This window comes from Microcaecilia unicolor, chromosome 11 (genome assembly GCF_901765095.1).
Source record: "Microcaecilia unicolor chromosome 11, aMicUni1.1, whole genome shotgun sequence".
NCBI classification, from domain to species: domain Eukaryota; kingdom Metazoa; phylum Chordata; class Amphibia; order Gymnophiona; family Siphonopidae; genus Microcaecilia; species Microcaecilia unicolor.
This window is the reverse complement of record NC_044041.1, coordinates 126,064,833-126,079,697: the sequence shown is the minus strand read 5'-3', so window position 1 is coordinate 126,079,697 and position 14,865 is coordinate 126,064,833. Positions and strand designations below refer to the sequence as shown.

General features: G+C 46.9%; 1 protein-coding gene across 2 annotated transcripts in view; it reads right to left on the bottom strand.

Annotated features, from left to right (window-relative positions):
• The window catches only part of CDC42EP2 (CDC42 effector protein 2), a 53,412-nt gene that overhangs the window by 15,072 nt on the left and 23,475 nt on the right, over positions 1-14,865 (bottom strand). The window contains exon 1 of one of the 2 annotated variants that reach the window (XM_030218011.1): positions 7,065-7,104. The exons of the other annotated variant lie outside the window; for it this stretch is intronic. The gene's annotated coding sequence lies outside the window, so the exon portion shown is untranslated. Of the gene's footprint in view, positions 1-7,064; positions 7,105-14,865 lie in introns of those variants that run through there. 2 annotated transcript variants of the gene reach the window in all.

The following is a 14,865-nucleotide window of genomic DNA, read 5'->3' as shown; positions in this document are numbered from 1 at the left end:
GATAAGGGAATATTAAAATGAGGATGATAAAATAAGGGTTCTGAACAAGTGAATAAGGGTTAGGAGTTAAAAGTAGCATCAGAAAGATGGGCTTTTAGCTTAGATTTGAAGATGGCCAGAGATGGAGCTTGACGTACTGGCTCAGGAAGTCTATTCCAGGCATATGGTGCAGCAAGAGAAAAGGAACGGAGTCTGGCGTTAGCAGTGGAGGAGAAGGGTGCAGATAAGAGAGATTTACCCAGTGAAAGGAGTTCCCTGGGAGGAATGTAGGGAGAGATGAGAGTGGAGAGGTACTGAGGAGCTGCAGAGTGAATGAACTTATAGGTCAATAAGAGGAGTTTGAACTGTATGCGGAAACGGATAGGAAGCCAGTGAAGTGACTTGAGGAAAGGGCTAATATGAGCATAACGACACTGGCGGAATATTAGTCGTGCAGCAGAATTTTGAACAGATTGAAGAGGAGAGAGATGGCTAAGTGGGAGACCTGTGAGAAGCACGTTGCAATAGTCTAAGCGAGAGGTGAGAAGAATGTGGATGAGAGTTCTTGTAGTGTGCTCAGAAAGGAAAGGGCGAATTTTGGTGATCATATAGAGAAAGAAATGACATGTTTTAGCAGTCTGTGGAATATGTGCAGAGAACGAGAGGGAGGAGTCGAAGATGACCCCAAGGTTACGAGCTGATGAGACAGGAAGGATGAGAGTGCTATCCACAGAAATAGAGAATGGGGGATGAGGAGAGGTTGGTTTAGGGGGAAAGATGAGCTCAGTCTTGGTCATGTTTAGTTTCAGATGGCGCTGAGACATCCAGGCAGCAAAGTATTTCAGCAGTTGTTGGGGAGGGGAGGGTTAGCGGCAAAGAGAGGGATCCAGAGCCTTAGTGTCACACCTGATAGCAAAAACTCCTCCGTCTAAAACTATTAAAGACCTCATTGTGGATTCTTTCTGAAGGAATTTGGACATGTGACCTCCTAACAGATTCGTACTGAATAAAATGTAATCCTGTCCTTCCAAGAACTAGTATTAATGAACCATCTAAAACAGTACCCACACATGCTAGCTATATTCAACAGCAGGCTGATTGTTCTCACATGTGGGTTGACGTCCGTGTTGGCCCAGGAAACCGGCAAATTTTGCAAGCAAAATATTTAAAAATCTTGCCAGAGTCTTCTGTCGCGCGCGCACTGCACATGCGCAGCCACCTTCCCGCCCGTCACATGAGTGTTCCCGCTCAGTTTAATCAAAAAGCAAATAACTCTAAAGGGGAGGTGGGCGGATTTGTGAGAACAATCAGCCTGCTACAGGTATGTATCTTCGCTTTCTCCGAGGACAAGCAAGCTGCTTGTTCTCACGTGGGGTATCCCTAGCACCCAGGCTCACTCAAAACAATGAACAATGGTCAATTGGGCCTCGCAACAGCGAGGACATAACAAAGATTGACCTGAAACCATAAACAACTAACTGAGAGTGCAGCCTGGAACAGAACAAAAATGGGCCTGGGGGGTGGAGTTGGATTCTAAACCCTGAACAGATTCTGCAGCACCGACTGCCCAAACCGACTATCGCGTCGGGTATCCTGCTGGAGGCAGTAGTGAGATGTGAATGTGTGGACTGATGACCACGTTGCAGCCTTGCAAATCTCAATGGAGGCTGACTTTAAGTGAGCCACTGACGTAGCCAGAGTCAGCCCAGCTTGGGCATAAGTGAAGGATATGCAATCTGCTAGCCAATTGGAGACTGTGCGTTTTCCGATGGCGACTTGTGGGGATCAAAAGAGACAAACAACTGGGCGGACTGTCTAAAGGGCTTCGTCCACTCCACGTAAAAGGCCAATGCTCTCTTGCAGTCCAAGGTGTGCAAACTGCTTTCGCCAGGGAGGGTATGAGGACGGAGAAAGAATGTTGGCAAGACAACTGACTGGTTCAGATGGAACTCAGACACCACCTTTGGCAGGAACTTAGGGTGCATGCGGGGGGACTACTCTGTTGTGATGAAACTTGATATAAGGTGTATGCACTACCAAGGCCTGAAGCTCACTGACTCTACGAGCTGAAGTAACTGCCACCAAGAAAACGACCTTCCAGGTCAAGTACTTCAGATGGCAGGAATTCAGTGGCTCAAAAGGAGCTTTCATCAGCTGGGTGAGAATGACGTTGAGATCCCATGGCACTGGTGGAGGTTTGACAGGGGGCTTTGACAAAAGCAAACCTCTCATGTAGCAAACAACTAAAGGCTGTCCAGAGATAGGCTTACCCTCTACACGGTGGTGATAAGCACTAATCGCACTAAGGTGAACCCTTACGGAGTTGGTCTTGAGACCAGACTCTGACAAGTATAGAAGGTATTCAAGCAGGATCTGTGTAGGACAAGAAAGAGGATCTAGGGCCTTGCTGTCACACCAGACGGCAAATCTCCTCCATTTGAAAGAGTAACACCTCTTTGTGGAATCTTTCCTGGAAGCAAGCAAGACTCGTGAGACACCCTCTGAAAGACCCAAGGAGGCGAATTCTAAGCTCTCAACATCCAGGCCGTGAGAGCCAGAGACTGGAGGTTGGGATGTAGAAGCAACCCCTCGTTCTGAGTGTTGGAAAACACTCCAATCTCCACGGTTCTTCGGAGGACAATTCCAGAAGAAGAGGGAACCAAATCTGACGAGGCCAGAAGGGAGCAACTAGGATCATTGTTCCGTGGTCTTGCTTGAGTTTCAGCAAAGTCTTCCCTACTAGAGGTATTGGAGGATACGCATACAGAAGGCCTGTCTGCCAATGCAGGAGAAAGGCATCTGACGCTAGTCTGTCGTGGGCCTGAAGCTTGGAACAGAACTGAGGGTCCTTGTGATTGATCTGAGTGGCAAAAAGATCCACTGAGGGGGTGCCCCACGCTCGGAAGATGTTACGGACTACGTCCATGTTTACAGACCACTCGTGAGGTTGCATTATCCTGCCCAGTCTGTCGGCCAGACTGTTGTTTACACCTGCCAGATAAGTGGCTTGGAGAAACATGCCTGACACAGAGGGCAAGATCCGGTGCACCCCTGCTTGTTGGTGTAGTACATGGCAACCTGATTGTCTGAATTAAGATGACTTGGTTGGACAGCCAATCTCTGAAAGCCTTGAGAGCATTCCAGATCGCTCTTAATTCCAGGAGGTTGATCTGCAGACCTTTTTCCTGAAAGGACCAGGCTCCCTGAGTGTGGAGCCCACCTACACGAGCTCCCCACCCCAGGAGAGATGCATCCGTCATCAGCACTTTCTGTGTTTGATGAACTTGGAATGGTCGCCCCATGGTCAAACTGGATCGAATCGTCCACCACTAAAGAGAATTCCGAAAGCTGGTGGACAGTTGAACTACATCTTCTAGATCCCCCGCAGCTTGAAACCACTGGGAAGCTAGGGTCCATTGAGCTGATCTCATATGTAAACGTGCCATGGGAGTTACATGCACTGTGGAGGCCATGTGCCCTAAAAGTCTCAACATCTGCCAAGCTGTGATCTGTTGAGACATCGGAGCCAAGGACACTAGGGCCAGAAGATTGTTTGCACTTGCCTCGGGAAGATAAGCTCGAGCTGACTGAGTGTTCAACAGGGCTCCAATGAATTCAAATTTTTGGGAGTGGGGTGAGATGGAACTTGGGATAATTTATGATGAACCTCAGTAGCTCTAGCACCCAAATAGTCATTCGCATGAACTCCAGAGCACCCTCCTCTGAGATGCTCTTCACCAGCCAATCGTCGAGATAAGGAAATACATGCACTCCCAGTCTGCGTAGCGACGCTGCAACTACAGCTAGGCATTTGGTAAACACTCTGGGCGCAGATGCCAGGCCCAAAAGGCAGTACATGGTACTGAAAGTGCTGTGTTCCTAGCCAAAATCAAAGATACTTCCTGTGAGCTGGGAGTATCACGATGTGGGTGTAAGCATCCTTTAAGTCCAGAGAGCATTGCCAATCGTTTTCCTGAATCATGGGAAGAAGGGTGCCCAGGGAAACCATCCTGAACATTTCTCGGACTAGAAATCTGTTCAGGGCCCTTAGGTCTAGGATGGGACGCATCCCCCCTGTTTTCTTTTGCACAAGGAAGTACCTGGAATAGAATCCAGCCCTTCTTCCCCTGGTGGAACAGGTTTGACCGCTTGGGCCTGTAGAAGGGCGGAGAGTTCCTCTAAAAGTACCTGTTTGTGCTGGGAACTGTAAGAATGAGCTCCCGGTGGACAATTTGGAGGTTTGGATTCCAGATTGAGAGTGTATCCTGACCGGACTATTTGAAGAGCCCACCGATTGGAGGTTATGAGAGGCCATCTTTGGTGAAAAAATATCAACCTCCCCCCGACCGGCAAGTCGTCCGGCACAGACACTTTTTCTGAGGCTATGCTGAACTTGAGCCAGTCAAAAGCCCGTCCCTTGCTTTTGCTGGGCAGCCGCAGAGGCCTTAGGCACACGCTGCTGACGAGAACGAGTGCACTGGGGCCAACCCTGGACAGGCTGCCGAGAAGCAGGAGTGTACCTACGCCTAGCATAGGAATAGGGAGCACTCCTCTTCCCTCCAAAAAACCTCCTAGATGAGGAGGTAGTAGCAGAAGACGCCCGGCGGGAGAGAGAATCCATAGCATCATTGTGCTTTTTGAGCTGGTCAACCAGATCCTCTACTTTCTCACCAAAAAGGTTATCCCCCCCCGGCAAGGAACATCCGCCGCTGCTGGACCGAATGATCCAGGTCAGAGACAGCAGCCATGACAGTCTGCGCATCACTATACCTTGGGCAGCGATCCTGGATGCTACATCAAAAGTGTCGAACTTACCCCTGGCCAGGAATTTGACATGCCTTCTGTTGCCTGACCACCTGGAGAAAAGGCTCAGCCTGCTCCGGAGGGAGCACATCAACCAAGCTAGACAGTTGCCTCACCGAGTTCCGCAAGTGGATGCTCGTAAAGAGCTGGTATGAATTTTGGCAGCAAGCATAGCGGCCTGATACGCCTTCCTCCCAAAAGAGTTCAAGGTTCTAGATTCTCTGCCTGGGAGCGCCGAGACTCAGTCCCTAGTACTCTTGGCTCTTTTGACAGCGGAGTCCACCACCATGGAATTGTGAGGTAGCTGAGACTTCATCAATCCAGGTTCCCCTCTTTTCGGGATCACAGGGTTAGACAGAGGGAACGACCAGTTTCGCATAAGGACTTTCTTCAGTACATTATGCAAAGGAACCATTGCAGTCTCTCTAGGTGGAGAAGGATAATCCAGGACCTCGAGCATCTCAGCTCCGGGCTCATCCTCAACCTCCATAGGGAAGGGAATAGCCGCAGCCATTTCCCGAACAACGGAGGTAAAGGACAGACTCTCCGGTGGAGACAGTCTCCTTTCTGGTGGAGGGGAAGGTTCAGAAGGAATCCCATAGGACTCGTCATAAGAAAAGTACCTGGGATCCTCCTCTTCCTCCCACGAGCACTCATCTTCAGTATCGGACAAGACATCTCTCAGAGCAGTCCGAAACTGAGCCTACCTCGACGTCGAGGAACGACATCCTCGATGGCGGTGCCGAGAAGTCGACGCTTGCCTGAACTCCGGTGAAGCTTCCTTCACCAACGTCGATAGGAGAGTCGACCTGGGTGGCAGCCGACACAGATACCGCAGGCGGCACCGAGGTCAGGGACCTCACCACAGGCGAAGGGCCAGAGACCGCTGTAGACGACGGTACTGAAGGCGCAAGCACCCCCGACACCGAAGCAGACTGGCGCAGTAACCCTTCCAGAAGCTCTGGAAACAAGGCCCTGATGCGATCGTCAAGAGCCGCCGTCGGACAAGGCTGCGGGGTCGGGATAGGAGCCGGTGGCAGAATCTGTCGAGGCTCGGGAGCAGGTACCAGGCTGCTAGACAGACTCATCGGCACCTCCTGAATAGAGGGGGAGCGATCCTCTCGGTGCCGACGCTTCTCGGGTGCCGAATCCCTCGACGCCCCGGGGCTCCCGGCACTGTGTGTCGAAGGAGAATGATGACAGTGCTTCTTCGTGTTCGCTTGACGCCCATCATCGAGACTCCTCGGTACCAATGAGGAAGACGTTGAATCCTCACGTCTCCTCAGGGCCAGGTCTGACGAAGGTCGGTCCCAGGGGACCTGCATAATAGGAGGCCTCGAGACAGGTGGAGACCCACTCAATGCCTCACTGCTCCCAGCACGAGTTGGTTGTTACCTTCGCTCCCGACGTCGATGCGTCCCTTGATGTCGACGCCGCCGACCTCAGTACCGATGTCGAAGGACCGGACTGAGCCCCAAAAAGCTTCTCTCGTTGGGCCTCTTGAGACGCTTGGGTCCGTTTCCAAGGCACTGGATATACCAAGCGTGGGTATCGGTACCCGAGATAGTCCGGTTGCCCCGAGTACAACGTTTGAAGCCGCTGGGTGTCTTCGATGACATGGAAGAAAAAACGGCTTCGGCGAAATCAAAAAAGACGCAATCGTGCCTGTTAAAAGAAAAAAGGGCACGAAAGAAGGGAGCCACCCGACCGTGTGGCCTAAGCATTGAAAAACAAAGGAAACTAAGGGGCAAAAAAATAAAGAAAAACTACGGGAGTGTTTTTTTTTTTTTTTTTAACTGTAAATTCTTTTTAGTAACAAAAAAGAAAGAAAAAGACAAAAAGTGAACGCAGAAAACTCTTTCCCGGGCCTGCGAGGAGCGGGAAAAAACCCGACCGCACCTCACCGCAGAGAAAAAATAACTGAGCGGGAACGCTCACGCAACGGGCGAGAAGATGGCCATGAATGCGCGGTGCGCACGTGCCAGAAGACTCTGGCAAGATTTTTTAAATATTTTGCTTGCAAAATTTGCCGGTTTCCCGGGCCGACGTGGATGTTGGCCCACATGTGAGAACAAGCAGCCTGCTTGTCCTTGAAGAATAAGTATTTTACTGCAAGCATCACTTTGCATACCAGCGAAGACATTTAGCTCATATTAGCAATACCACATTAGCAACCAGTACTTGGTTAACTGCAAATTTTCAAACCTAGACAAGTCTTTATCTGCCGTCATTTACTATGTTACTATATAAAAACAGAAAACCATTCCATTTTCAGTACATACATTTGAAGATGGTGGTGCTGTTCTGTCACCTCCTTCATTCATCTGTATTACAGCTGCAATAAGGCACTTCCTCAGCTTGCACATTGTTTTATGACTTTTCAACATTCATTCCATTCCAGCTTAGTCATCTGTTCTAAAGATCTCAGCCCATTTTTTGCAAGGCATGAAGAATTTTCACACTTTGGGGGGGAGGGGGGAGAAGACATTTTGTTTGTGCCAAAGGTAGGAAAAGAAAGCCAAGAAAATAAAATCTACTGAAAATCCGCCACAGTTGATGATACGCTACAGCTGTAGACATGAAACTTCTTGTGATGCGATATCCTAGGACAAGAGCATGCCCGGTTTATCTAACATACACACACATTTAGTTAATTTGACCATAGATTAGAATAAGCAAAAATCAAGGTTACTCAGTTTGCTTTTCAATTTTAACTGTCATTCCTTTATTCTCTGGAAGTTCCTCCTGCCAAGCCCTCCCTTTGCAGTTCAGTGTTGATTGCTGTAACAGGGCTGTCTCAGAAGTACTGGAAGCCCAACCCTTAGATAAGGATATTGACTCTATGCTGGCATGATATTTGACCTTTAAACACTACAGGATATAAACCTTTAGGAGTGGCATGTTTTATTTGCAATGATTTTGGAACTTAATAAGCTAAGGTCTAAAAATTACTATGAATGGCAGCTTTATTATGCATTTTTAAAAAATATACAAGAAAAAAGTTCTGAACAAAACAAGACCAACTAGGAGGAGGAAAATATATACCACAGACTCATTCAGAAACAAAACAAAAAACCTCAATGTTGCATCTAACCCCAGCCCTTACAAAAAGAGAGGGGGGGCAGCAATTATAACCAAAAAAAAAAAAAAAACAATCCCAGCCCCCTGTGCAGAAAAAGATTATTTGTGCTGGCGTAGTTATCAAAAGCAGACACCAACATTCCCACTTTGCAGGCCATGAGGAGATGGAAGTATGCTATTCTGTAAAGTGAAGATACTTATCTGTAACAGGTATTCTCTAAGGACAGCAGGCCTTATATTCTCACAAGCGGAGGAGTGGCCTAGTGGTTAGGGTGGTGGACTTTGGTCCTGGGGAACTGAGGAACTGAGTTCGATTCCCACTTCAGGCACAGGCAGCTCCTTATGACTCTGGGCAAGTCACTTAACCCTCCATTGCCCCATGTAAGCCGCATTGAGCCTGCCATGAATGGGAAAGCGCGGGGTACAAACGTAACAAAATAAATAACTCGACCCACGTTACCCAGTCCAGAGCTTATGATAAGCTTAATAGAGCTTTGTGGAGCACAAGTCACGTTCCACTGCTAAGTGTGAAGAGACGACAACTTCTAAGGGGAGGGGGGAGGAAGGAGAGTTTGTGAGGATATAAGGCTTGCTGTCCTCGAAGATTACCTGCTACAGGTAAGTATCTTCGCTTACTCCAAGGACAAGCAGGCCATAATGCTCACCAGTGGGATTCCCCTAGCACCCAGGCTCACTGACAAGCACTGGTCAATTGGGCTGTGCAACAGCGAGGATATAACCCTAGTAGCTCGAGCACCTGAATAGTTCACCGCATGGACTCCTGAGCACAGTTCTGAGATGTGCTCACCAGCCAATCGTCCAGGAACACATGGACTCCCAGTCTGTATAGTGATGCTGCGACTAGCACTAGACATTTGGTAAATACCCTGGGAGCTGTTACGAGGCCAAAAGGCAATATGCGGTACTGGAATTGTTGTGTTCCCAGCTGAAATCTGAGATACTGCCTGTGAGCTGAAGTATCGGGATGTGTGTGTAAGCATCCTTTAAGTCCAGAGAGTATAGCCAATTGTTTTCCTCAATCATGGGGAGAACAGTGCCCTGGGAAACAAACTTTTCTTTGACCAGGAATTTGTTCACAGCACTTAGGTCTAGGATGGAATAAATCCTCCCCGTCTTATTTTGCACAAGGAAGTACCTGACTAGAATCCCTGCCCCTCCTGCATTGGTAGAACGGGCTCAACTGCATGGGCCTTCAGAAGGTCTCAGAGTTCCTCTGCAAGTACCTGCTCAAGCTGACAGCTGAAGTAATCAGCTCTCAGTGGGCAATTTGGTGGTCTTCGTTGCCAATGCAGGGCATAACAGAGATGGACTATTTGAAGAGCCTACCGGTTGGAGGTTACAAGAGACCACCTTTCTTGGAGAAGCTTCAGCCTCCTCCCCCCCCCCCCCCCACCTGGGTCCGGTAAGTCATGTAGGATGGTCACTGATACTGCAGCTATGCTCTCCTGGAGCCAGTTCCAAGTCAGAGACACGCAGCCATGAGAGTCTGCGCATTGCTATACTTTGAGCAAAGATCCTGGAAACCACATCAAAAGAGTTGTAGGTGCCCCAAGATCTAGCGACACACCTTCTGCTGCTTGGCCAACTGGTGAAGTGATCTGGCCTGCTCCAGTGGGAGACAGTCTGTCAAATCTAGCAAGTGTACACCGAGTTCCACAAGTATAAGCTCATGAAGAGCTAGTATGATTGAATGCAGGACTCAAGCATAGAGGCCTGGAACATCTTATGCCCAAAAGAGTTAAAGGTTCTAGCTTCGCTGCCCAGGGGTGCCAAAGCCTAGTGTCTCTAGAAATGTTGGCCCTTTTGAGGGTGGATTTGACCACTAGGGAATGATGAGGCAGCTGAGGCCTATCAAACCCAAGGATACTATGAATCTGATGCACAGTAACAATTTTTGGGGGGAGTAGTGGGACCGACAGAGGGGACTCCCAATTCCACACAAGAACATCCTGCAAGGTCTCGTGAAGTGGGACTGTCACAGCCTCTCTAGGAGGGGATTCGTAGTCCAGAAGCTCAAGCATCTTAGCCCTAGGTTCGTCCTCCACTTCTAAACGAAACAGAATGGCAGCCGCCATTTCCTTTACAAAAGAGGGGAAAAAAAGGCTCTCTGGAGGAGACTTTCTCCTTTCCTGCAGAGGTGAGATGGTATCTCATAAGACTTCTCCTCCGAGACGTATCGAGAGTCATCATCTGACTCCCAAGAGCACTCCTCATCAATGTCATCCAAGACCTCCTGTGGAGAAGTCTGAGACCAAGCCTGCCTCGACCTAGAAGAGCCATGTCCTTGTGAGGGGCGTCTAGTCATCGGTTCCCACATTGACTCCAGCAAAGCTTCCTCCACCGATGTCAAAGGGATGCCGATGTGGGCAGCAGTCGATGCCAGGGCCACACGTGACACCGGCATCAGAGACCTCACCTCAAGCTGAGGGCCAAGCGGGGCTGCAACATGAGGCATAGCTGGCGCAAGCACCCTTGACGCCGATGCACTCTTGTATAAAGCCAGCCGGATGTGTGATGGCTGTCTACGGTGCTGCGTTTGAGGTTTAAAAACATTTATTATTTTTTTTCTTTTTGTAGCGGCCGCTGCTGCTCAACAGAAGCAGCAGCGGCTGGACAGCGTTACCAGTGGCAGGTACAGGTGGCGAGGGGGTTGATGTGTTTCTGGGGGGGGGGGGGGGTGTTTGATGTGCTGGGGGGGGCGCACTCACAGCTGATTCCCAGTCAGGGGGAGGAGTAGGGAAACCTGCCAGGGAATCAGCTGTGAGTGACATCAGCCTGGCTACGGAGCATAGCTCAGCAACTCCAGGAGCCACGGACACAGGCAGCTACTTTAGAACGTTGGTGGTGAGACTCTCCCAAAACCATTCAGCACTTAAAAATCATATGCGATAATGCCCTAGGGATTTAAATGACCCCCAAATAATAAAAGGTGTAAAGGATCCTCAGAAAGGAATGTAGACCCTTTTGCAACTACTGTTTTTTTTTAAGCTGCTGAATTCAATAGCGCTATGTCAATTGTAGGGCCCTCTGAATTAGTGTGCTTCAAAATTTGTGCTTCAACCGTATGCAAAAATTATGTGCTTCACAAATTTATCTGGGCATATGCTTATAATTATTACACTGCTCATAACTTTGCATTCTCGTAACTGGGCACTCATCAAAAAAGTCCACTTATCTTTGAAAAGTAGCAGTACACGTCACTGCCCCTGGAGTAAGACCCCGGAGAAGCGCAGCGACGTGAGAGGCGAGAGGAGGAGCGGCTGCAGAGCCGACAGCCAATGCCTGATCGCTGTCTACGGTGCCGCGTTTGATGTTTAAACACATTTATTGCTTTTTTTCTTTTTGTAGCGGCCGCTGCTGCTCAACAGGAGAAGCAGCAGCGGCCAGACAGCGTTACCAGTGGCAGCTGTGGGTGGCAAGGGGGTTTGATGCGCCGGGGAAGGGGGAAGGGGAGGGTCGCTGGACATGGGTGGCTGGAGGAGGAGCAGAGGGGGAGGGGAGAGAGTCCTGACACCGGAGAGGTGGGGATGGGGCACACACTCACTATCTCTCACATACACTCTTCTCTGACACACTCTATCTCTCTGTCACACACACACAGTCTCACACAGACACTCTGTCTCTCACACAAATACACACACACTCTGTCTCTGACGCACACACTCCATCTCTGACACACACTCTCTCTCTCAAACATACACACTCTGAGGAAAACTTTGCTAGCGCCCGTTTCATTTCTGTCAGAAACGGGCCTTTTTTACTAGTTAACAGAATATTGTTCTGTAACAAGAGCATTTTTCAGTTGGTCTTATCTGTTGTCGTTTACTACGTTCTTTCTGACATGACCACATATCAGCAACATGCATGCATCCTTAAAAAAAAAAATAAAGAACTTCATGTTCTCCCCTCAGCATGTGCTGAAAATCTGATGTGGACATTACGCCAGACAAAAAGGTTTACTGGGGAGGAGGTACAGAGACAAAGGACGGAAGAACAGCCTTCATGAATCAGAACCTCAAACTATTTCTTTATCTTTCCTTATATCAAAATTTCCCTCTAGCAAGCTTTTACAACATTTTTTTTTTTTTAATTTCTTTATTTATAATTTTTTGTTTACATCCAATAATATAAACTTGAAATATCAGCAATAAAATAAAGGTAATCAAATTACAATAACCTAAACAGGTTAAATTATACAGGAAAAAATAGTTTACATTTGTCCCCAATAAGTGGATCAAGACACTAGGAAATTTAAATCTATATAATTAATCAAAAATAAAACGGGAGGGGCTATGGATGTCTACAGCCGACGTTAACAGCACTGTAATTAGGGAAGCAACACAGTTGGCGACTTAACATTTTCTTTAGATGAGATAAATTCTAACAATTTCAAAGGGGAAAAAAATATATAATTATTCATTTCAAAAGTTACAAAACATTTACAGGGAAACTTTAACAAGAAAGTAGCACCCAATTTAACAACTCTAGATCTATAAGAAAGAAATTCTTTCCTTCTTTTTTGTGTACTTCTTGCCATATCAGGAAAAATTTGAACTTTTTGTCCCAGAAAAATTTCATTTAAATGGCGAAAATAAAGTCTCAGAATATTATTTCTATCAAGTTCAAGAGCAAATGATACAATCAGCGTGGTTCTCTCTGTTACGAACTCCAGAGAGTTTTCAAGAAACTCAGTCAAGTTTAAACTTGGGGTTATCTGTGGTTGTTCAATCGGGTGTTTCGCTATCCCTGAAATATATTGGGTCCTCACTATAGGGGGATATCCCTCCATAGGAATCCCCAATATATCACTGAAATATTTCTTGAGCATATCCACTGCTGAGATTAAGGGTGACTTGGGGAAATTCAGAAACCTCAGATTATTTCTTCTCCCATTATTCTCCAGATATTCTATTTTTCTCTCTTGGGTTTCTTTATCTTTAATCAAAGTAGTTGTTAAATTCTTTAATTGTTTTACTTCATTTTCAATCACCTCAATTTGCCCTTTATGTTCTTGTACATCTTTAGTCAATGTTTGATAGGATTGTTTTAAGTCCTTAATTTCGCCAGAAAGAGAAACATTCATCTGCAGTAATGTCTTGTTCACCCCCTGGATTGCCTCCCACAGTGTCTCCATTGTCACCCTCATTGGTCTCTTCATACCTCCAATATCCTCGGAAGGTAGATCCTGGGTTCTAGGGGCAGCGTCCAGCGTCTGTCCCCGACTCGTTGTTTCCATCACAGGAGTCTGTGCGCCGAAAGATCCTCCTTCCGCAAACAGCTCGGCTGCATTCACCAACTGCTGCGGTCCTGCCGGCGCCATCACACTTCCGGGTTGTGGAGGGGGGGTGGAATCGGGAGGACTCAGCGTCACTCCCTCAGCGCTGCGTTCGGTTCCCGAAGGAGTCGAACTCATCGAAGTAGACATTCTTTCGCCCGGAGTCCTGACTCCGAAGCTCTCCAACGTCGTTTGCTTCAAGATTGGAGTCGACGTTGGCACCATGGAGGTAGGGGTCTGCGTTTTCCCCTTTCTCTTTCCCATTTTTTAATCGGAAAGAGAACTTCTGTCTGCTTTTACGATCGCTGGAACCGCGGAGCCCAGGGCTCACACAACCGTTAGCGCCGCCATCTTGATCCTTTTACAACATTTTTAACATTTTTGTAGCCTAACATAGAAGCCCATCACTATAATCTGCACACAGGAAAAGACAGAAAAACTATCTACTAGAAGCAAAAAATAAGATAAAATATATAATTTTTCCACACTACTTTTGATAGACCCATTAAGTTAGTCTCTGCTAACCACAAGCACATACTTCACAGGGAGGGTCAGAGTATACATTTCCTGGTCGAGCCAGAATTAAAACTGGAAACAGTTTAAGTATGCATCCATTTTCCAAACCATAGACATGACAGATATGCAGCACGGTGACATGATACTGAACACTTAGCTCACCCCATCAAATGTGCCAGGACAGTAGTAATGATACTGTAAATAAATTTTTAAAAAAGATCAGCGCCTTATGCTTTTTTCATATATATGTAACAGCACAGAGGCAGAACAAATTTGTAGCAGAAGAAAATCAACGTAGGGTTGTCCACTCTCATTATAGAATAAGACATACAAAATGTGACACTGTGATTTACGAAGTGAAATAATCTGTGTTGAAGGATCACTGTAGTTAGGAATACCTTCACTTTACAGAAGGGTGAAACAGGTTAAGGTCAGCTTCCAACCAGTATAAAAATAAAACTAACACTATCATGAATACTAATGCCTGACATGTTTTAAAGGAGATCTGAACTGTGAAATAATAGATTAATCCTTTTTACAGAATTCCGCCATTATGCCGAATTTTAATATGGATGCCAGGGAGAACATAGGTTGACTTGTTTTAATAAAAATCCTTGAAATAGATGTAGTTTTCTTGTTTTTTGGTCATGTGCCCACATATCCTCCATATATATTCAGTACTGTCTTATAATATCTGCTTGTTATGCTATTATCTTGCTTTATTATAAGCATATTGCTTGTTATACTATCATCTTGCTTTTTCATTATCATATTGCCCAAGATTCCTCTGTAATACTAAATGTCTTCTATTTCCCAAGATGTATTGTAAGCCACATTGAGCCTGCAAAAAGGTGGGAAAATGTGGGATACAAATGCAATAAATAAATAAATAAATAAAATGTGTCTTGTTCTGTCAATATCAGACAAGCAAGACTTTAGATCAGGCGTGATCATCACCAGCGGGAAAGTGGCTTCTTCCTGCCACTGATGATCGTAGAACCATTTTCTTAGGAGAGCAGGTGTTTTGAAGTTTCCTGAGGCTCGTTGGGAGGAGATCTATGGTGGAAAGAGTAGAGGTTCCCTCAAGCTTCTAATGAGGAAAGTGTGGCTGACCAATATGCATCCCCCCACCAATCTAATGCTGCTGTGTGGTGCAGACCCTGACTTACTGCATCGGCAGAAGAATTCAT